Below are 22672 nucleotides of genomic sequence, written 5' to 3'. Positions count from 1 at the left end.
TGGTGGCCCATTCTACCTCTTCTTCCCAGGTTACTGATGCTGTTAATAGGAGGGAATAGGAATGGCTAATGAATCAAACGATGGGACACCGAAAAGGTCAAAGTAGTACACTTTACTATTATCTTCCACAGAATATATGAGGCATTAAAATTCTGATGCTGCAGTCTTGTGACAAAGAATATAATGAGAACTATAAATAATAAACAGCACAACATGAATCTCTTCTTGTGATAATGATTGTAACAAGCATAAGAGGGAGAAAATCCTTAGCCCGTTCTTGCTGTACTAATAAGAACTCTCCTTGGATGTGTCTGTTGTAAGCATCTATAATTGTAAAAATGAAAAAAAGGATTTTAAAGTATAACAGAACCTTGCAAGGGACTTAAAGATTTAAATGTATTAGCTTTGGACACTCTATTCTAGAACGTAACATTTCTTAAAAAGAGACATTTGTGGATAAAGGTGAATAAATAGTTACAAAAGGCATGAATAAAAAATAAGATGGTGAGAAAGACTATAGACCTGGAATAAAATCATTACCACCCTTTTATAGAACTATCTGTGGACCCAGTTAGCTAGCAAGATGTTGTTGACAAACTGTCTGTATCTGGTTTGGGTTTTACAACTGCAGTTAGCACGGAAAACAGTTTTGGTGTTCATAATGATTCCCAGCTCGTTTACTCTAAGATCTGAAAATCCAGGAAATGTTTAACACGCTGGGACTAAGCCACCTCACGGCAAGGAGCTGTGAACTGATTGGCTGCATGTATCAGTCTAAGCCACTGTCATTTTTCGGAAAATAACTTCCAACTTCACAATGTGTGTAGGACAACAGGAAATTCATACAGAAAATCCAGATGCCCTTTGAAATCTCTTCCTGCCACTTGTATAATTGGTATAACTATGAAGAAACAGTAATTAGCTTCTTAAAGAGAAACTTGTTCAGTTTGGGAAATCTTCTATTGGAGTTGTTGCACCTTAGCTGTGTCAGGGAATCAAGATGAACTGTCAGAACTTCAGCTTGCCATCCGTTAGTCATTGATTTGGCTACTAGTTCTCTCAAGAAAGCCTACTTGTGTTCATCAAGCTGTTACCAAGACTGAACTGAAAGATTAACATTTAAGCTTTCCAGCTGGCACAAAATGTTGAGCTTTGGACAGTTTGGTGAACTGATATACGTGAAACCAATAAAATTGAAGCGTAATGATCTCCTGCCAAAGGGGGTTCCTTCAGGTGGCAGTCAGTCCAGGGGGCTCCAGCAACATACTTTTTATTTGCTTAATTGTCATCCAGAGATCATAAATAGCTTTACATACTTAAATACTGTCTCAGTGGTGGACTAATATTTGAAGATCAAAAATCAGAAGCCTCTTTTCTGTAAAAGTAATCTACAGGCTGAAGATCAAGAGATGTAAATCAGGATTTAAGATTTTGTACACCTTCCTGCCACTGAGTCAGTCTCCATTACAGCAGCATGTTGCAAGCATGTTCCTAACAAATTTACTGAGGTAGCTTCATTTGATTTCAGTGGGAATAAGACCCGGAGTTTAAGCTGAATCTTTCCGTGTGTTAGTGACTAAGTGATTAAGAACCCCTTGTGCCTGAGGGGCATCTCTGCAGGGATATCCTTGTGCTGATCTGGGAAACGGTAAAGATGAAAATACGGCAACATGAAATTTGGAGCAGACTACAGAACTGTTTCTTACCTGGAGTCTTCAATGAAGCGTCTGTAGCTTGTGCTAAAATGCAGTTTGCACACGCACATAATTTGGGTACTCATATGTTGGCTTTATGCTACCTGTACTGCCTTCATATCTCCAATTGCAATTTAGACATACCTGGGACCCCGCTTAACTTTCTGTAAAGGGATTATAATTCTACTTACTCTTCTCACAGACTTACCGTAGAATTCAAAAAACTCAATGCTAATCTAAATCTATTCCCTCTATGCCTTTGGTGCTCTTGCAAATTAATTTTGCATATCAGATTTTCCCTACAGCCCCTGTTTGGCATTGGAAAGGCTTGTTGAGATCACTTTTGTTCTTTTCCTGGGTCTTTGAAATCATTCTTAAACGTTTCAGGTTTTCACTGTCCTTTTTGTGAGCTCCCTCTTGTTACCTGTTCTGATGTCATTTAAATCTCCCTCCTGGTCGGAGTCTGGCAGCAAGTTGGACTCGGTTCTGCACCTCAGTTCTTAAGAAAGCTGAATCTAGCCATGTTGCTCACTTTGATGTTGGAAGGGAAGGAAGTTGTATGAGTAGTCTGTAATTTTTAAGCCCTGATGAAGAGGGGGGGAAATACAGACATTTAGAGAGCAAAATTTTCTGGCTTTGGGAGGCCTGGATAGGTAGCAGAAGTTGAGGACTTGCTAGTAAAGCAGCTGAGAATTTAGCCCATAACGGTTACCCATGGCCTCTCAATTGAAAAGATAAATTCAGAGATTACTCCTTTGTTGCTGAACTGTTTTGAGGTTTGTGTTGAAATTGCAGCTGGGAGTCTTATGCGTGTGTGTTTACTCTCTCTTAACAAAAGAGAAGCAGTTAAAAATTTGTATTACTGCCAAAACAATACCATTTTTCTTGCAATGAGCTTTAGGTAGAATAGAGAAAGTGCCATTTAAAATTTGTCATTTTTAGTTCATATATAATGCAGGTCCCAGAAGGTTTTTTTGTATTTAAAACAAAACAAAAGTCTAAGATACTTTGCTTACCATAAAGCAAACTCTGAAAAACAAAAGATCTGCTAAAAGATGTGGCTTAGTGCCAGCTGTGAGCATGCTACTGTGGGACAGTGTCTCATGCTTCATTTTGGAAGGGTTGCTAAGAGACCGTAGGATGGGAACTTTGTAATTAGTAAATAATAAATGTTTTAAAAAACTAAAATGTCTATGTTGGAGGTGCATTGGGATTCTGACTGGGTAAAAGACTGCTGTCAGTCAGCAGCGTCCCCTGGACTCATATAAATCCCTTCCATAATTAGGCCAAGAAGGTCAGATTAGAAAAAGGTTGAACTCAGTTATACAAAGCTGACTGAGTCAAGGATAAGAAGTTTCTAGTTAAATCAATAGCAACTACTTCAGCAGCCGAGTAGCTCCAGGTGTCCCTTTACATTGCTATTTGTATTCGTTAGCTGCTTCTGGCTTGTTCTTATTCTGATTCGTGTGCTTTGGCTGGACCTGGAGGGAGACAGCCTGGGGAGAAGCAGCACCTACGGGTTCAGGGAGAACATTTTACACGTAACAGGACTATACTTAGCACACCTGTAGCATGAGGTAGATGTAAAAGTTTTTAGAAAGGGTAAATATTATATGCAGTTAACAGATGGAGAATCTTTAGAGAGAGAAAGAGAGAAAAGTGAAGTGACTTGCACGAGCTCACCAAGGGGAAGGATTGCCATGGTTTCCTGCCGCGCCACTTGGGCTGGTTGGGGCCAACAGTAAGGATTTGGGTTTCAACCATTTAAGTCCACAGGATTTTTTTTGTAGTATCTTAAGTGAATACAGGCCATGTTGCAAAATAGGGTATTGCCAGTTTGACTAGTATGAAATGCCTGAATATAATTTAATTTTTTTTAAAAAGCAAGCAAAACTGTATTAAAAATGAAAATTAATTAAAGAAGGAAGTATTGACTGAGGTTCATCTGTTTGTTGTTCATTGCATTAAGCAGAAAGCAGTCTTGCCAAGACCTAATTTCCCTTCTAAAGAGTTGTGACCACATTTCTGATGCTTAATACTCTTAATCCTCAGCAATAAATAGCTTTTTTTCCTGAGTTTCAACCCCTGCGTAATTGGCTGCTGTCGTTTTCCTTATCAGAGACTATCAGAAAACAATAAAACACCTCACCCAGATATAAGAACTGTTTCATTCCCTTCTATTTGCTGACTCCAATATACAGCAGCATGGGTACAGTCCTACCGTACAGATAGGAGGCCGGGAGCATTTACCCGTTTCTTTGATGTAACGTGGCACTCCCCTTTCTCTGACTGCAAATTGTAATCAACATTTCATCTTTCAAGAATTGGTTTAGATTTGAAGTTTCACAGAAAGGAAAGCTGAAAATGTTCCGATGATTAGTTAAATGAGTCAGGAAAAGTGATGGCTATTTTCTGTTCCTTTAGAGAATGATTATTTGATTGACTGAGTGATTTTGATGCATTAAAGAATTTCAGTAATAATTTTTTCCTTACAAGGTCAAATAAACAGTTTGCAAGATGAAGCATAATAGACTCCTATAATTCAAGAGGCAAGAAAATATGCTGATGAGGTCCAAAATTAAAGTGATGATATAAGTCCACCCAGAAGGAGTAGTCCTAATTCTTTGTTAAATTACGCAGTGCTGTTGTGTTGCTATCACTTCTTTGGTAAAACCGCTTCTTAATCACTACTGACAAAAGGTCTATTTCCTGATTTGTGAAGGATTGTAGGACATGTCACACTGCCCTTCAGTGTGTGCTTATCTTGTCTTTTGGTATCAAACTCCTTTCTTTATATTGCCTTTTTTTTTTAAGAACCAAAGAAAACACATTTATTAAATGTTGCTTTTAGCTGTGCAACACAGAAATGTTTCCTTGGTTCTGAAGTGCTGTTGCAGGTCCAAAGTCAGTTGAAGGTAGCTGTTTTGCACTGAAATTGTTTCCTATTATATGAAAATAGATTGTTCTGATTTTTCTGCATTTTATTTATTTATGCAAAGAAACAAAGCGTTCAGTACAAATCAGTGTGTAAAGTTTAAACTGCTGTGAATGAGACATAAACCAACAAACAAGAAGCAGTTTATAGATGATTTACTTGAGTGGTCCAAATTTTGAAATAGGGTCTGAAGATGGAATATATGCACATGCAAAACGCAGCATTTGCATCGGCATTTAGAAATTGATGAAGTACATGCCTGACTGCCAGCTGAAAAGCATAAAAACCCGCTCCAACTGCAGAACTTCTTCTGGGTGTAGCTGGAACTAAGAGTTGCAGTTATTTGCAATTTGCAAACTGGCAGGTCTGGTTAAAATAGGGCCCATTGCCCTCCTGGATTAGCAGCACAACGCAAGTTCATATTAATGAGTTAAAAATGTAGTGGCAAATTTAATTTTTTTTTCATCTTGCTACACTCAGCTCCAGTCTGTTTTCTAAGCATTTTTTAATCTGGGGGGCTTGAGATTCATCAGATCTTATCTAAAGATGATTGAAGTCAGTGATTAGACTTTGACTTCAAAGGCCTTTGATGAGGGACATAATGTTCTTCTGAAGGAATAGTAATTATCTTTTATATTTCATACTGCCTCTTGCCAATCAGTGGTCTGCACTGTGTTATTCAAAATTAACAAATAAATAAATTGCAGTGTAATGGAAACATAAATATAATCTTGCTCTTAACATTGAAACTGATTAAAGCAAATAAGTGAAGTATAAGATGGATTCCAGTGGGCTGAAAACCATACCTGGATAACCAAAGGAGCAAACAAGTTTGCTTTCTATTCTCTTGAGACAGGATTGCTGACAATATGGGCAGAATTATCAGGAGATGGCTTAAAGATGACTCTCCACTTGGAAACAGAAAAGTTTAGAGTGCTTATTCAAAATCAACCGATTGCTCAGTGAAAGAGATCTGAGAAAGGGTGAAAAAGGCAACATGCCCCAGTGATGCACTGGCAGGCCGAGAGGCAGAAAAGGTGGCTTCCTCCTTATTTTAGTCTTACCTTTCCCAGTTCTTTTTTGTTTACTTTATAACTGGTTGGGCAGGGACTGTTGCACTGCCTATTTGCGTTGTTGGTGCTTCGTTAGCTAGGGATGCTAGCGTGGTCTGGATGCAGGCAAATCTGGAACTGGACATTTGAAAAGAGCCTGATGGGGTTAGGAGCCCATGATCAAACACATTTCCAGCTCCTGCTCTTCACCCATTCCACAGATCTTTCAGGGCACGTGTGTGTGTATGTGTGTGTGTGTTTGTATAAACACGCCATGTGCTAGTACAATCATCTAGCCCAGGTACATACTGATCAGCATTTAAACCAGGTGGTTATGTTAATATACATATATGTGTAGTGTACATATATCTTAACAATATACATATATGTTATAAGTTTGTATAAATATGCCATGTGCTAGTATAATCATCCAGCCCAGGTACATACGGATCACCATTTAAACCAGGTGGTTTTCATATCCTTGATGATGATACACAAAGGTTCACTATCTCCACTTAAGGATTTTTGTCCCCTGTGCAGTTAGTAACTAAAGAAGAATTGGCTGTGGAAACAGGTGTTAACAAATAATGTCCAAAGATAGTAGAAGATTCAACATGGCAAAAATTGCTGCTGGCCTCCTGCTGGTACTGGCTCAGTCGTTGTCGGTGGCTGGGATCCCCGTGTAACGTGCATCAGTGGTGTTCAGAGGTTGGGCAAGTGAATCCCTTTCGGCCTTTCAGTCAGGTCTTTGTCTCTTCCCTCTCGCCCCCTTCCAGTGGTGTGATTTGAATGTAGCAGAGACCTTAAATTTGAGGTACTACAGCTCAGGAATATGAAGTTACCTAGCTCACTCACCTCATGTAACAGGTGGACTTAAACACATGCTAGAAGATAGCATGTCATTTGGTGACAGGTCAGCTATAAAATAGTACTCAATACTGTGCCTGTGCTCCATCACACCATTTCTGCTTCAGTTAAATATTACAGCTATTACCATCATAGATCATGTTCATGTATGGAATTAAAAAATGCTGTGCATTTAAGCATGGAGTAGGCCTCAATCAGTGAGACTGGGGTTAAACCATCTACCAGGGTTGATGTGGGTGTTTGAAACATTTGAACCAAAAGAGAAAAATCTCAGGCACATGGTTTGGCTTTCTTCTTCAACATATAACATCTGCATTTAAGTTTTATGTATACATAGCAAGAAATTGAAATATCTTTCACAGATTAGGAGAAGTCCTGCTCCTTTCTTCTTTTCTTTTTTTTTTTTTTCCTTCATGAAAGATCTATTAACCAAGCTGGAGAAAACAGCAGGAGAAATTGTAAAGAATTCTAATTATGTAAATGCAAAATAGTCATCAAGAAAGAAAAAGAAAAACCAGGGTAGGTAGCTTTGATGAAACTGCTTTGAAATATTTATTGGTGCCATCAAATTGAATTTCATCTTATATTTAGCATAAGGATTACAACATTTAAACAAACAATAACTTCATGCAGCAAAAACTAATTATATTTGTTTAGCCTAGCTAAAATGCAGTTATGTGCTTTGGCTTATTCACAGAGAGGTTTAGAAGTGCCAATGTAATGTATTCATTATTCATCATGATATACATACAGTTTGTCTGGGCTGTGGGCTACATTTTAACTTATGAAGTCTTACAAAGTCAAAAATGTTTCAGAATGCTTGGAGAAACCTTTTGGTACAAAATAATCTCTTCTGCACATAAAAACCCAAAGGGTTGTTCCTAAATGTTGTTCAGATATAATAAATTAATGGAACCTAAATTTGACATGCCAACCTAGAAGCAACTACTCTATGTAACACAGATTATGAAGCATTAAATGTATAATGAAGTTTCCACCAAAATAAGGGCTCAGTTTTTTTAAGAGTGGGTCCTAGATTTTTAGTAAGTAATTTAATGATATGAAAAGTCTATTAACATTTAGACTTGACTGTGGTGGGCTGTGATTTTGGATCTCATGCTTTAAGCCAATGCTTGAAGAAAAAGCCGGGAAAGCATGACTGATGAGGGCCGAGGTCTTTGATGGAGCTCTCGAAGGAAGCCTGTTTCAGCTCCGCGATACCTCTGGGCACACCCTTTGGTACCTTGGTTCTTCTGGGCTCTCGGTCTTTTACTTTTCTACTCCGCATACAATTTTTTTTTTTCTTCACTTTTGAAGAGTCTCAAGGGATTCCCTTGGCAGAAAAGCTTGAGCAAGACCAAAGGGTAGTGGAGGCCAGGAGCCAGGTTCGGCAGCTGGTACAAACGCCGTCCGGGGAGGTTTGGCGCCTTTGCTCCGCAGAGTCTCACGAGGCCCGAAGGGGCCTCCTGTGTCCCACCACACTCTCACACAGTGTCCCAGCAAGCCTCTGCTTGCTGTGCTGCAGTACACCGCGGGGCAACCCTCCTGTTTTGGCCACAGATATTTGGGACAGTGTCTCAGGGGCAGGCAGGGTCCAAAATGAAGGACCGAGAGGACCAGGATCCTGCATCTTTCTGTTTGTGGAGTCTGGGCCATACGCACAGGTTTGTTGTCAGGAGAGTATCCTGGCACAGGAATAGGAGGAGTTTGCTGCCGTAGATGTTATTTTTCACGTCCTGGTCTGCACGTCGCAGCTGTGAGACGTGTCATGAAAAGGTGATCAAGAAGGAGGCTGAAACTTTTGCCACTGATCCAGCAGAAAAATCTAACCAAGTTGCAGGAGTAATGGAGCAAACACAGCTGTAGAAACAAGAATGAAAAAGTTATTCAAATGTGAATTTAGTAAATATAAATGCTGTGGATTGCCCTTAATTAGTTTTTGCTTTCCTTTTTATTTTATTAATCCAATTACATGCTTAAAAGTTTTTTTACATTTTATTTTTAATCAGCTTTTCAATCTATTTTGTTTGCCTCAGCTCATCTCTCAGCTCAAGTCTTTTTACTGAGCACGTTATTTGAAATTGTTTGCAATCAGAGCCTTACAAAAAACTGAATTACGTTTCTCAGTCGGTATTGTCAAAGCGTTATAATTCTGACAAGCCAGAAATGGCAAAGGTAACTCCTTCCCCTGGTAAATGGTAATATGAGTTAAAACTAATTTTGTATTGATGACAGTCTAGTAAGGAACTAGTTCAGGAGAGGTTTGTTTAGGCACAGATGCTGACCTTAGACCTTACACTGTGCGTAAGTCGAGCTCACGGCCTCGGTTGTGGCTGCGATCCTTCCGTAGGATGGATGTATCTAGGTGGGAAGAGCTACAAAATCACCTTAAGTGTTGCTGTGGGTCATGAGCCAAATTCCGTCATCTCCCCTTCCTTGGCACTTCCTCGTTTCTGTCCAAGTATTTAGATAATTTGGAAATAGAGGGAAGTTCTTTGACCAAGAGGATATTTTTTTTATAGCTGCAGTTTTGAATACCTAGAAGAAAAAAAACATGTTAATGATTTTCTGAATCTTAGCATAACAGGCCTTTTCATTATATTTCCATTGTATCGGGGGAAATATGAACTGTATTTATCATGTGTTACAATTAGTACAAACCTACTAGAAATAGTTAGATTGAAGGAGAAATCTGAGATCAGAGTGAAAAAAAGGAATTAGCAGCTTTTAGACACTTTTGGATATGGGGCCTCCTGGAATTTGCAGGCTTAAGTTCAGTAAAATTTAGACCTAGAAAATGAATTTGAAAATAATCATTCTTCCCTTCCCACGTACCCACCTACAGTTAGTTAATCATGGCAGCAACAAGGGCAGGTGCGTTTGCAGTAGTACGTGCGGAGTGGTACGTGCTGGAGAGCGATGGCAGGAGAGGAAAGGGATAGGCAGGATGACCGGATCTGCCCGGAGCCTCACAAGAGGATCGGTGCCTCGGACGGTCCGCGCAGCATCTGTGCTCTTCACAACGCTTACAGCGTCCTGGGAACACCCAGACTGTTTTCTTAGTTTTGTGTTTTCAGAGGGAGTTTTCAAACTAGGATAGCGGCCTGGTTCTTCAACAGGAGAACCGAGATGGCGCGGGAAGCCGTCGTGCGACGCGGCGTGAGTAGCGGCAGCGCTATCCGGTGCCGAGGGAAGTCCGAGGGGCCTGAAGAGAGCCGCCGGTAGGGGAGGATTTGTTAGTGCAGGGATTTACTTTTGCTTGAATTTACGTCAGTGGCGTGTTCATTAACCTTTTGCAGACAGAGTATTTTTTTCAGGTGTATATCTTAATCCCCTCTTTGACAATAAATACTTTCATAAAATATTTTTGCCCTCTCCCTATTTTCATACATTTAGAAAACATCTTCTGATATGAAACAATTTCAGAGGCCTTGGATTTCACAAAATGCATATGGAGAGCCAGTTTAAGCTCTCCAATATCATTTTCAAGGAAGCCACAGTTAATTTTACTGTAGGGAGTGGGTATTTTCCATCCAGCATAAATAAATAGATATAAAACACTTATTTTGACTTCTAAGTTGCAGAATTGTCTTTTTATGGTAGTTTTTGTAAGCTAGAGTCCAGTATTGAGGCCTAAAGCACTTTTGGAAAGCAAACAATATTAAAATAAGCTTTCACTGACTTGTGTGATATTTAAGGAGAATTACAAAGTTTGTTGGGGTTTTTTAAAGTATATATTATCATCACAGGAGAAAATCAAACAGTCTGACCTCATTACTGAATAAGGGAAGAACAATCTGAGATTCATAACTAGTAATTACTCTGCAATACATATTCATATTAACATTTTGTCTGTAAATTGTTCTATTATATACATGCTTTAAAATCAAATTAGATCATAATGTGACCCTCAAATTCCACCTTCCACTAATTCTGTACACTGCAAGATGAATTTCATTTGATAGCATGGACTTCCTGTACAAAAAAGATGCCTTTCAGCTGGTAAAAGTGGGATTTTGGAGATTCCAGGGGTATGTGTTTGCAGGGTTTACTAAAAGGTTTTGATGGTTGAAGATTTATAGTTTCTCTTGAGAGTTTCATATATACCAAAATTGGAGATTCTGAGTGTGATTCCAAGATCAAAGCAAATTACTTGGCCTTATGGCAACACAGATTTCCTAAAAAAACCCATGAAATATTGGTGAGGACCGGGAGGAAGACTGTCATTTAGGTCATTTTTTTCTACGGCTGCCTTAAAGCAGGACGTATACAGACGTGCTGGAGAGACGCTGGTTTGCGGAGGGTGGTGAGAGCTGCAGCCCTGCTCTTTCGCCCTGGGCCGTGTGCTCTCTACTGAGCAATTACGGGAACTCACTTGATAGCAATGTGAGTTCAGGGTGTCGGATGAGAGCGCCAAATGATTGCTTTCATAAGAAATGTGAAGTGATCGGAAACCTTAATGTAATACTTGCCTTCATTAATTAATACCATCATTATAATGCTTTGCTCACGTATTGCCGAGCAGACATTTCTCACTGGTGTCTGTGATATAATTACATTTCCAACAATCTATAGGAGCAGAAGAAATATCTTTAGAAATAAAAACTAAGCCTGGCTAACTCAATAGTAACTGGGTAGTTTTTCTTTAATATTCCTTATGAATATTCCCAAAGAGTAGAACAGGTCATAAGAGAGTTCAATTTACAGATTATTCTTTTGGAAGGGATGGGAGAGTTGCAAACCACTGAAAATAAAACCTAAAATAAAACATACTTCTGTCTTTAAAGTACAGCCCTATGATAGAGAAAAGCTTAAAATTCATATAATTTGTTAATACAGTATCTTACTTAATCAGAAGAGCACAGTGGAAGGTGGAAATATTTTCAGAAATGTTCAGACATTCTTTAATAAATAAAGTTAATGCTATCATTAGTGGCAGCTCTCAGCAAAACTTTTATCTTTTTTTTCTTTCCTATAGATAAGCACTCTTCTGGGAAATGAATATTGCTGCAGTCATATTGTGCTTTCAGTTAATGAGATGTGGGTTCAATTTGTTAGAGTTTTATGATAATGAAGCTTATAATTTACTGACAAACTGGCATGCTTTCAAAACATTCTCTTATTGCCATGACATTTTTTATTTTCATCAGAAACACTGATATGCAATTTAGGTGTTGATAGAGGCAGATGTGTACCTTCACGGAAGGGCGGAAAACCATGAAAAAGGGCGAAAAGGGCAACATGAACTAAGAGAAGTGTAACACGGGATGAAGTACATGGCCTACTGTCCTGTGGTGTTAAAAGCCGGATAGAAACCCGTGAACTGCATTGCTCCTCACAGGCAATGTGTCATTAGTCGAATGTTATTAGTTTATAATGTTTTAAAGATGTTCCTCATAACTTGCCATAGATTGGGTTTTTGCAAAGTGTGACGTGCTCCCCGTGCAAGGCTTGCCGCATCTCTCAGGCCTTGCACTGTCTCGGCTCGCAACACGACCCACCTGCTGCCAGAGGAGCCGGGGTGAATTTGGAGGCGGCGAGCGCCCTGCGGCAGCCGGCCATGCCCCTGCTGCCGCCGGAGCCCGGCGGGACGCCGACCCTGGCCGTCGCTTGCCTGGCTCTAAGCCGCTCTGCCTCGCGGGGCGGGCGAAGGCGGAGAGGTACGGTTGGTGATTTCTGCATTGTCAACGTGCCGAGGGCGGCAGTGTCGCCTGCCCGGTATTTGTGAGCTTGCCTATTAAAATAAATCCTGTGATTCAGGCAAGCATATAATGAAGGTGCACAAATTGGAACACGCTAGTTCCATTGCTGTCAATAATAATTCTTGTAAGTAAAAGTTAGAAAAGTTATCTAAAAGTCCTCTGCTGAGTCCTGGAAAAAGTGTTCAGAACTGGGCATGGAGATACATTTCTTCAGCTTTTCCTGTTTTGCTTTTGTTTATTTTTATTTAAAGAAGGCTTCTAATATTTAACCAGATGCTGTGGAATTTCTGCCGAATAATTCAACTTACTGAATCAAATCTGCGATTGGAACAAGGGCTGCACTTTGACATGTTGCTTTTACTACTGTTGTTCCTGGGTTTAGGCAGTCAGGGCTCTCACTGTGGTGCTTGGCAAGAAATGAAGGGTTCCTCTGGCACATTGGCTGCCCTCATTTTGGTATCAATTTTCTAAAAAATCTTGACCTTATAACATAAGGTATTGGAAAACAAAATATTACAGTTAAAACAAACAGTACATTCTATTTTTGTACTAGCAAAATTCTGCTCCAAATCCATGTTAGAATTATACAAAAAATAAGAACATTCTAATGAGATAATTTTTACACAGTCTTCATCAATCTAATATAGCAAAAGAATGTCCATAATTCACTGTAGTTTATTAACTTCTGTGTGAATTATTATTGTTTTATAAAACCTTTCTAGTCCTATGAATAAAAATCAAAACTGGAGCAAACACCCCAGTATCTTACAGTAGCTGTCAGGAGGCTGATCAAAACCTATTAATGACAAGGGAAAGACTCCCTTACTCCTCCTTTGGGTGCAAATTTTGCTTTAAGGTTGTGGGTCTTCCTTAGACCATCTCTAGATTTTCTTCTTAATCTTGCTTATGAGGTTAATGTCAGACTCCATCATCTGCCAGGTAATCCCAATATTTTTCCTTTCCAGTAAAAATGTTGTCTCTACATTTGTGTTTTCTACAGTGGACTGTCAGTTTTTAGTATATTTTTGGGGGGAGCAATGATGGGAATCACAATAAAGGAATAATTAAACATTGAGATTTAGAGTTTTCGAAGTTAGATTTGAATAGTCATCAGTTAAACTTGCGTACTTTGCACTTGTTGTACATATATATACAACAAGCAGAGTAAGTGCATGGCAGATTTTAAGCATGCTCCTTGTGTTTTATTAATTTAGTTTACAGAAGATGGGCAATATTCTGAGGTGAAAGTCTATTGAATGATAAGACCTTCATTAGCATAATAAAGCAAGCACAGGGTTAAATAGCTGACACAGTTACCAAAAACCTACTTTGTTGAGTTTTTCTGCGAGCATATATTGTTCATGCATGCAGAGGAGATAACGTAAGAATATAAAGAAACTTTTTATGTGTAGTTACAAACTTTGCACCCTCTAGGACAACCATCTCCCCATTATCTCATTTTGTGCTTCACCCATTGTGCAGGTCTGTCAGAAAGTGCCTTCTTCCTGCAAGGCAATGGGCTAACATTGACCAGGCTTTCCTCAGCTTCTGTTTTAGGTGATGTAGGGAGATTAACAACACAATTATTTGCAGTGGGTTGAGTCTGTTTATTTAATTAAAATAAAATAAAGCTGTCCATGGGAAGCAACTTGTTTGCATACATTCAATGAAGTAGAACTGATTTCTGGGTTTTAATTTATGTAGGAATAATTTTATTCCCCTTCCCAACAAGATAAAATGTTCGTTTTGTGGTTAATGCATCTTATTCATTTTAAATGGCTAAAGAACTGACGATTTTGTTTAGCAAACTTTGCATGAGGGAGGGAATTTGCTAATGTGACATGGTGGTAAAAGCTTGAAATTGCCCTAAATGTTTGTGATACCAGCCTGCAGTGCCTAATTATTTCTTTAATTACTATATTTCTAATTATATTCCACATTTGTATACATACCAAAAAGGATCAAATACCAAAAAGAAGCATTCTTTAATTAAAATTCCAATTTTGTGTCTGTTATTAAAATAACATTAACATTTCTAGAGAGAGACATTGTATTCAGCTGCCCAAAGCAGTGGTCAGAAAATCTGCATGTTAGTTGATGTCTTCTGAAATGCATGTTAAATATATACGTAACAAGTAGGGTTCATGCAACTAGTAAGAATCCTTGAGGGCATTTAAGACCACGGGGTGTGCTTTTTCTCCAAGCAACACAGCTTTTACTCAGTTATTTAAAAGTACAAACACAGATGAACAGTGAAAGGGCTGCTATATGGATGAAAATGATTCTTAGTGGTCATTTCCCTTTAGCTTACTGTGTAACTGACACATTTTTAGCTATAACACCTTGGAGCTTTTAACCAAGTGCTGCTACTTTCAAGCGAGGGAGATCTCTGAGGCAAGACTTTGTGTGTCTTTGTGTCAGGATGATATAACTTTGCCTCAGGCACAGCCACAGGCTGAAAATACTTTGACTGGATAAAAAACAAGGCAGATGGGCATCTATAAGTACATTACCGTTACCAGTTTGAGCATGCTTCTTTACTAGAAACGGCTTTAAAAATACACAAAAATGCAATTATGATGATGCCATAGGATTTTAAGTATAGACCTGCAAAGTAAGGTTTTTTAAAGTGTAGGATTTTTAAAGCATTCCTGTCATTTATTGAGTCAGTAGTTTTGTAAACTGCGTATCTGCAGGCATGGGCCTAACAGTTTTGTGCTTTAAGGAGAAAACAAGTAGAAAAGCATTTACCTTTTCTGGTACTTTGTTAAAAATAACTTATGGGCTCCTTAATACTAGCTCTTGATGGTGAAATAACACAACTAAAGTAAAAGGAACCTCACAGGAAAGAAACCCTGTGGTATATTTGCTTCTAGTTTATAATTATTTATAATATGGTACCTAGGACTGCCACTGGAAACAAAGGCCATATTATACCAGACACTGTTTAAACAGGGTTTGTCCCTCCCTGAAAGCAGTATTGTACATAAGCGCGTGCGGGGAGCTTGGCCGCAGCAGCAAACCTCCTGATGAGTTCCTCCTGCCCCCGCCAACGCTCGCCGTGGAGCCCTGCGTTTCTTTCTTCCTTTCTTTTCCTCTTTTTTCTTTCTGCTGTTGTTTTAAAGGTTTATTTTTAACCCAGACCATTTCAGTTAAGTTAGGGACAGTGAACTTCTGCTCAGAAGTGAGAACAAGTGGCCAAAATGGAAGGGAGTGGGAGCTGGATTTAAACCAGCCCTGCCAGCAGATCGCATAGCTACACCCAAAATGTGAGTAAGGAAAATTGGTCTAAAAAGAGAAAGTGATTTCCCTGTCTGTGTTACAGAGAAGGTTGGACAGAGGACTCCTAATGCATCTAGAAACAGGTTTGTTAACCCCCTCCTACTCAACTGGTGAGATCTGAAGCTGTGAGACCTGGCATGGGAAAGGGTACGGCAGCCCCCTCCTCCTCCAGTGTGTGGATACTCTGGTGGGATGTGAAGATTCTTGACTTGATTGTGTGGGATGTGACCTAAGTTATTTGAAAGGTACTTCGTTATATTTGCTTCTGCTCCTGATCCACCAACTGAAAGAATAGGAAAAGCTTTCTGAGGGAGTGGAAGAAGGAGGATGATTGCTCTTTAAATAGAAAAGGAAAGTTTTCAACAAAAGGCTCCCAAAGCCATCTGGGTGAATTTGAATTCAGTCCACTGATGCCATTATGCAAATTGCAGAACGTGGAATGAAAGGTCCTAAACACAATTAACAAGACACTGTAACGCGGGGAGTAGGATGCTGCGCGCATGTGCTGTCAGCTTGTGCGGGGCCACCTGAGAGGCGCAAGGCTGCGCATGCTCTTCTGCTGCTGGTTTTGCATCTAATTTCAGTGTGTCCTTCTCATGTTCTCTGCAGATGGCTGAGTATGGCCAGGGCTGAAAGACAGGTAACCAGACTAATCAAACACAACCAGCAAAATCTTAGACCAAGTATTAAGATACTATTTCCTTTGATGATTTAACTGCATGGTTAAATTATGTGAGTTTAAGTGGTTTACTCCCATAAGGTAGCCTATCCATCAATGTCTTATTTCTCAGATAGCCTGTTCGTCTTGTGGACCATCCATTCTCACGATAACTATGAGGGTGTGTTTTTCTTCTTTAAATGAATGCAAATTAGCATTCATTTAAAACACAATCTTAATGATGTTTTCCCAAGTGTGATTCAAGACAGCCGTAATACGTTCTTGGTAATGCATACATTCCCTCTTTAGGGTTTTCAGATTTCTCAGGGACCCTGGAAATTCAAGTTACATAATGATAGTAAACGAATATATACGTGTATATGTACAGTTCCTTTCTACGTACTTGCTATTAACGCCTTAACATTTGTCTAGTTACTGCAGTGTTGATGGTAGTTATCAAACGTGTTTACTTAAATTTGCTAGATTCTCTCCAGGCTACAACACTGTACAGCTGCACAGCTCCTCGCGGCTCCAGGGGCTGCTGTGCCAGATGCAGCTGGTTGACAGGCATGTTGGTGGGGGAGCTCAGGAGAAGTCATGGGACTTCCCTTCAGGGAATGTGCAAGTTGCCCACAGGCACAGGCTGAGAGAAAGAAGGCATCTATTTAGTTACAAGACAGTCAGTCTTTTCTGGTAATTAATAACATATTTATTTTAAGAGAATGACATCATTAGGATGGGAAGAAGTTGAGGATTGGGAAAGACAGGGACCATTATTTTGACTATAGTCAAAGATTCCATGTCTCTTCCCTCTCTCATGGCCCAACAGGGGGTTGACATCACATATTAGCATTTGGTTTCAAGGCTAAGGAGAAAAATTTTTTTTTTTTCTATGAGAATTTTGAAAGATTCTCCAAGAGGAAAGTCATTCATTTTTTGCATGCGAGTGTAGGGTTTGAATGCTCAGTTTAAGGAGCTAGTTTTGAAACTGTAGCCCATAATACTCTGATGAAGAGCAGAAGCCCAATTATTCTTTAAAGTGACAGAAATAGATCTCTCTGTGAGTGCTTATTCTCACACAGTTATCCACAATTTAGACAAAAGTCGGATTGTCAGCAAGATAAATGTACTACATTGATTCAAATAATGCTCAAACTGATTGTGCTAGTTTACTGCAGACTTGTAAATTAAGTACAGGTTGGTGGAAAATTCACTCGGAACAACCACCTCTTTTGAGTGAGACTGTAACAAATTCTGACACACTTCTTAAATTTGCTTTGACTAAGTACTCTATTACAAATGTCTGATTACTGGATCTACGAAATAATGAGTTACATATTACTGATCACCTTCTCACCCAAGTCCTAGATGATAGATTAGTCTGAGTTTTCCGTGGTGTCTTGAGAATAACGTGCACTGTTAAGTTTCTGCCTGAGCTTCATGGCTGCTCTTATTTATGTATGCTGTACTTGGAAAATGGAAATGATACGCTAGGACCAAATGCAGTTTGCAGTCTGAAAAGAAAGCAGATGATTTTGCAAGGTGGTGTGCTTTAAAGACTTACCAGCTCTGCAGCTGCTCTTGTTTTGGTTTAGAGTAGATTTTAAGGATTATGAAGTTTGGTATCACTGGGGTTTTACAAGCACTGCACACTAGAGGGGAGTAGCATCCAATACAGCATGTATCTCAAACTTTTGGGGACCTCCCAGTCAGTATGGGAAGTGAACTGGATTTTCAGAGCTGCTTGAGTTCAAAATGGAAGGAAATTGTGAGTTCTAATTTGTCAATGTGTTCTTTGTATCCAGATGGATACTGTTAACCTGTGTGTGATGAATTTTAAGCCAAGCTCTGAACACTATACTTTATGCACTCTTCTGAATAACTGCGGGCTTATACTTGCTCTGCTCTTAAGTTTGGCAGTTTGAAAGTCCAAGTTAGTAGATACAGAGGCCACAGGACTTTGTCTGCTTTAAAAGGAGGTTCCCAGGGAATCAGGACCCGGGGAGGTTGCCAGGTTTCCGAAGGGCTCTCCAGAGGTGAATGCCGAGATGAAGGGACACCAGGGCAGTGGTAGCTCATTTGGCAGCAGCACGGTTTAAGGTGTCCTGAGCAGCACCTACACCCTTGTCAGCATCCTCGCTTGTGTAGCTACCTGGTGTTTTGGATCAAGGAACAGATTCAGCTTAAAAAAAAAAAAAAGAGTGGTAATGTTTTGGGGGTTTGGTGGCTGGATGTGCACTGAAGATGCTGAAGGCAAAGGAAGGCAGCTCACCAGGCTGCGGTTCTTGCCGCAGAGAGAGGGAGACACGGCAGAGGATGTTCCCAGGCAGGAGGGAAGCAGGGCCGGAGGAGGGGAAGGGCCGTGGCAGCGCAGTAGCAGAAGAAATCAGAGGCTCGCCGTCGGACAACGGCAGTGCCAGGGATGATGGAGAGCAGAATGTGTCATGCAGAGGAGGGAGTACTGGGTAGAAAAAATAACAAGGGCTTGAGCACTGCCCTCTTGATAAGAATGGTTAATCAGTAGGGCCCTCTCCCCTCTGAAGGCTTCGTGTGATTTCCCCGAGATAAAGGACTTGAAGGGTAGCAGCCGAGGAGGAGATGCTGGGAGAATTCACAAAGAGTTTGGAGAAACTGATAGTGTGAACCACGACAGGGCCTTTTTATCATTTTCATTCTTGCCATGCTACGCATTGAGAGTAATATGCTTATGAAACTAATTACTGTTAGCCTAGCAGGCTGGCCCTAGATTACCTAATGAAAACAAATTTGTAAAGGATCAAAATATTAAGAGATTTCAAACTGTCAGTGAGTTATGATGCTTGTCAGTTTTCAATATCAAGTAATGGTAAAACCAAGTGACTGTAACAAATTATTTTGTGTCCAGTTGAATAGCTAATGATGACTATCCATCTCAAATGTGCTGCTCTTTAAAGTTTAGTTGTTACACTAGTTAACTGAAGCTGTATCAACTAAGATGTCAAGCTATATTTTGATTTTGCTGTGTGATATTTCACTTTCGTAGTCATTTTCCATTTTTATGAAAGTAAAATTAATAGAAAATGATGAATTCAGCTTTTTCCAGCTTGAAAACCCTAATTCAGAAAGAACTAGTGAACCGTTTCAAAATATTGCTCTTTCTGGGGAGCTGTTTTTCTCCTGATTAAATCTGCTTGCAAGGACCAGCTGAGAGCTAAGTCATATTGTGCTGGAAAAGCAGGAGGAAGCTTTTTTATTCAAGTAGGCAGGATGCATTCTGGAGCTCTTTAGAAGCGACAGCACTGGTTTTAGTTATTCCCCTGCTGAAAGTGGAGGATGTTATGCTGGTCTGTGTACAAATGGAAAAGGTGGTTGCCCACCCATTTTCAGTGTCTCTCTGGCCTCTCTGAAAGTGTAATCTCAGTGCTCCCCAAATGCTATAAAACCTTTGCAGAAGTCGCCATTAGACGGGGTCATCTTTTAGCCTGGCAAAAGAAGATTGAAGAGTGTTTTTTTTTCTTTTTTTCTTCTTTACGCTAATGTGTTACCTTTTGCTCCAATGGAAACTAGCCAGCAGCCCTTGAATATCCAGACCTTGTAGGTGAAGACGAGGGTGTGATTGTTGCGTACATCTCAGCCACAGTCCCTTTGAGAAAGAGGTGTTCTCAAAGTCTTTGAAGAAGAAGGAATTTGTAATGATGTGTTTGCAGTGAAAGCCTTTTCTCTTGGAGAGTAATTTCAGGCATCAGGCTAGTATGGTTATTAGACTTTTTTCCTGCAATCACATTTTTCTCTGTATTATACTACAGAGTGGAAACAAAGTATTTTAAAAAAAGTATTCTTATGCTATAGCAAGCAAACTATGGAAACATAAAAGATACTGGATGTTTGTATCTTTTTCTTTTTGAGATGGCTTAGGGGAAGTGGGGTTTTGTGTACTTTAATGGATCAAAACAACAACAGCAAATTCCCTTCAGTACTATTGATTTAAATGTGGTAGCCAAGGGAAACACTCAGAAGCAGTAAGTGGAACTGGTGGTTTTGTTTGTTTGTTTTTAATGAATAACTTTAAGGTTGCTCTATAAACATGATTATGTTTTTTGGCAGGTGTAATTCATAATTATAGTTCAACTCTTAGCAGTTTGGCGTCTTTCAGTTTTTTAGTTTCAGACTTCTGCCTGCGAGTGTTACGCTATGTACCTATTTACGGAAGAATCAGAGTACTTGTTAAGAAAATTTTTAGACAGCCCAGATGGACACTAGAATAAACGTTCATGTTGAGGCCTAAACAGATATGCAAAACCGTAAGGGGAGAAGGCTTCCTGTGTTGCGTGGTGAGGCTGGCGGGTCGACGTGTCTGAAGCCCCAGACGTTGTGGCTCTTCTCTGGAGCCAGTTCTGGTGCAGAAAGTGTCTGCTGGGGGGAAGACTGAACAGTGCAGTGTTTAAAAATGTATAAAATCGTAATTTGTTTGGGGAAACTAATCGTTAATAGACACAAATTGCTACACTAAATGAAAACTCCAGTCCATCTTGCTCAGAATTTATCTTCTGATAGTAGCTTGTAGCAGATACTTGGGAAACTATGAGGAGGATACATGCAGAATAGTGTTTTCACATCCCCCTGCCTCCCTGAGGTCAGATTTTAAACTGTCCTGCTTAGACATCAATTTAACCTTACAGAATGAGGTTAGATTTCCTTTTCAATATTCTTTTCTATTCACAGCTGTTGTAATTTGAAACATTCTTAATGTAGACGTAAAGGTCCAGTCCCGACTGGGAGAGGAGATACACCTATCCACACGTCCTCGCATTTATAGTCCCTAGTGGCAGGGAGTTTCACAGTCCAACTGTGCACAGGGAAAACATTTATTCTGCATTTGGTGATTTAAATTCAACCATCTTTCATTTTCATTAGCTTTCCTTTTGCTCTTGCTTTATGATGTGTGTGGAACTGTAATGTCAGATCTGTCTTCTCTGTCACTTTGTTTTTGAATATGCCCTTTTCATGTCCTTTGTTATTTGTCTGTTTTCCAAGATAAACTGTCTAAGTCTTTCAAGCCCTGTTTGTTTGAGAGTTTCTCTATGCTTGTGTTATTTTTATTGTCCTTCTTTAGTAGGGTGTATAGCTTTCCAGAAGAAGCTGAATGTATTGCGCAGCATTTTCCACTCATTCCTAATGCATCTTAATATAATAATAGCGTGAGCAGAGGCTCTCACTGAGCTTTCTGGGATGCAATGACCAAGTCCAAAACTATAAGGAGTACAAATAGTTTGATTTCTTTCTTTCCCTCTGCGCTATTTCATCCATTGCCATTCACTGAGCACGGAAGAATTCCCCCAGAATTCTTTAGAGCCTTCCCTGAATTGGATCTGTTAGTTGCAAATACTGCTGGCTCTCTGCTTATGGCCATTGCCATTAATAAATATATTAAACATCGGATTTAATATGAAACCTTGGGGCCTTTTCCTGGTAAATATATTATACTTGTCACAATTGATTAGCTTGCGAAACTGTGATGCTTTTGGATCATTAATCCTTTTTAATGTTTGCCTTGTTACTGTACTGTATTGACAACTGATAAACAGGGCATTTCTGGTGCTGTGCACATGTTTTATTAAGTATAGGGAGAAAACTTCAACTCTTTCACAAATAGAACAAAAACTACTTGCTAATCCTTTTTTTGTTAAATTCTTTTTTACTTGGAGCAATGTTGTTAGCTTCATCACAACAAAATAAACTTTTTTTACATGCTGAAATGAGAGTGAAAGTTTCACTCCAACATAGCAAACTTTAAAAATTAAATCATTATTTACGATTGCCCATCCCTCTCCCCTATAAAATGCTGCTGGTGGTATTGTATTTATATGGATAACTAGCTCCAGTGCAAGCTCTGAGCTTAGTGTTTTTCTTTAGTCCGTTTGGAAGGCGAGGCCCAAACATGAGCCCAGAGGATGCTGATCGTCACTGCTGGAATCTAATGAGCTCTAGCTAGGTTATGGATCTCTTAAATTAGCAAACAGCCCCACAGCCTCCCGATGCCACCTGTTTTGTGCGGCGAATCCTGCTGAATCCTGAATTCCCCTGCAACTGGCACCTACACCCCTCCCTTGTCCCTGCCAGATGGCAGCTGAGGGCTCCAGCTCGGCGAGTGCACGAAGGCAAGGACATTGTTTGCATGCAAACTGTCTTAATGTCTTACAATCATTATGAAGGATTTGTGGCTTTCTTTCCCTTTTAAAATTAAACTCCAACCTTCAGAAGGAATTGCAGGTGAGACCTCATCTGTAATGAAGGAAATCCTGTTTTTCCTCTTCTCAACAAAAGGGCAGTCACCTGCCCCGTGGTGTCCCTGCGTGTTCCCTCCAGCAGAGACCTGACAATCTTTCCTGTTGCCTTGCCTAACTCCAGTAAAATTGCATAGCTTTATCCCTTTAGACTATCGCCCACACGCACAAGATGCCTGTTGTCCTAAACTCATTGCTGTTTCCAAATGTAAAAAATAG

Source organism: Apteryx mantelli, chromosome 13 (assembly GCF_036417845.1).
Source record: "Apteryx mantelli isolate bAptMan1 chromosome 13, bAptMan1.hap1, whole genome shotgun sequence".
NCBI lineage: Eukaryota > Metazoa > Chordata > Aves > Apterygiformes > Apterygidae > Apteryx > Apteryx mantelli.
The sequence above is the reverse complement of the archived record's forward strand: the minus strand, read 5'-3'. Positions refer to the sequence as shown.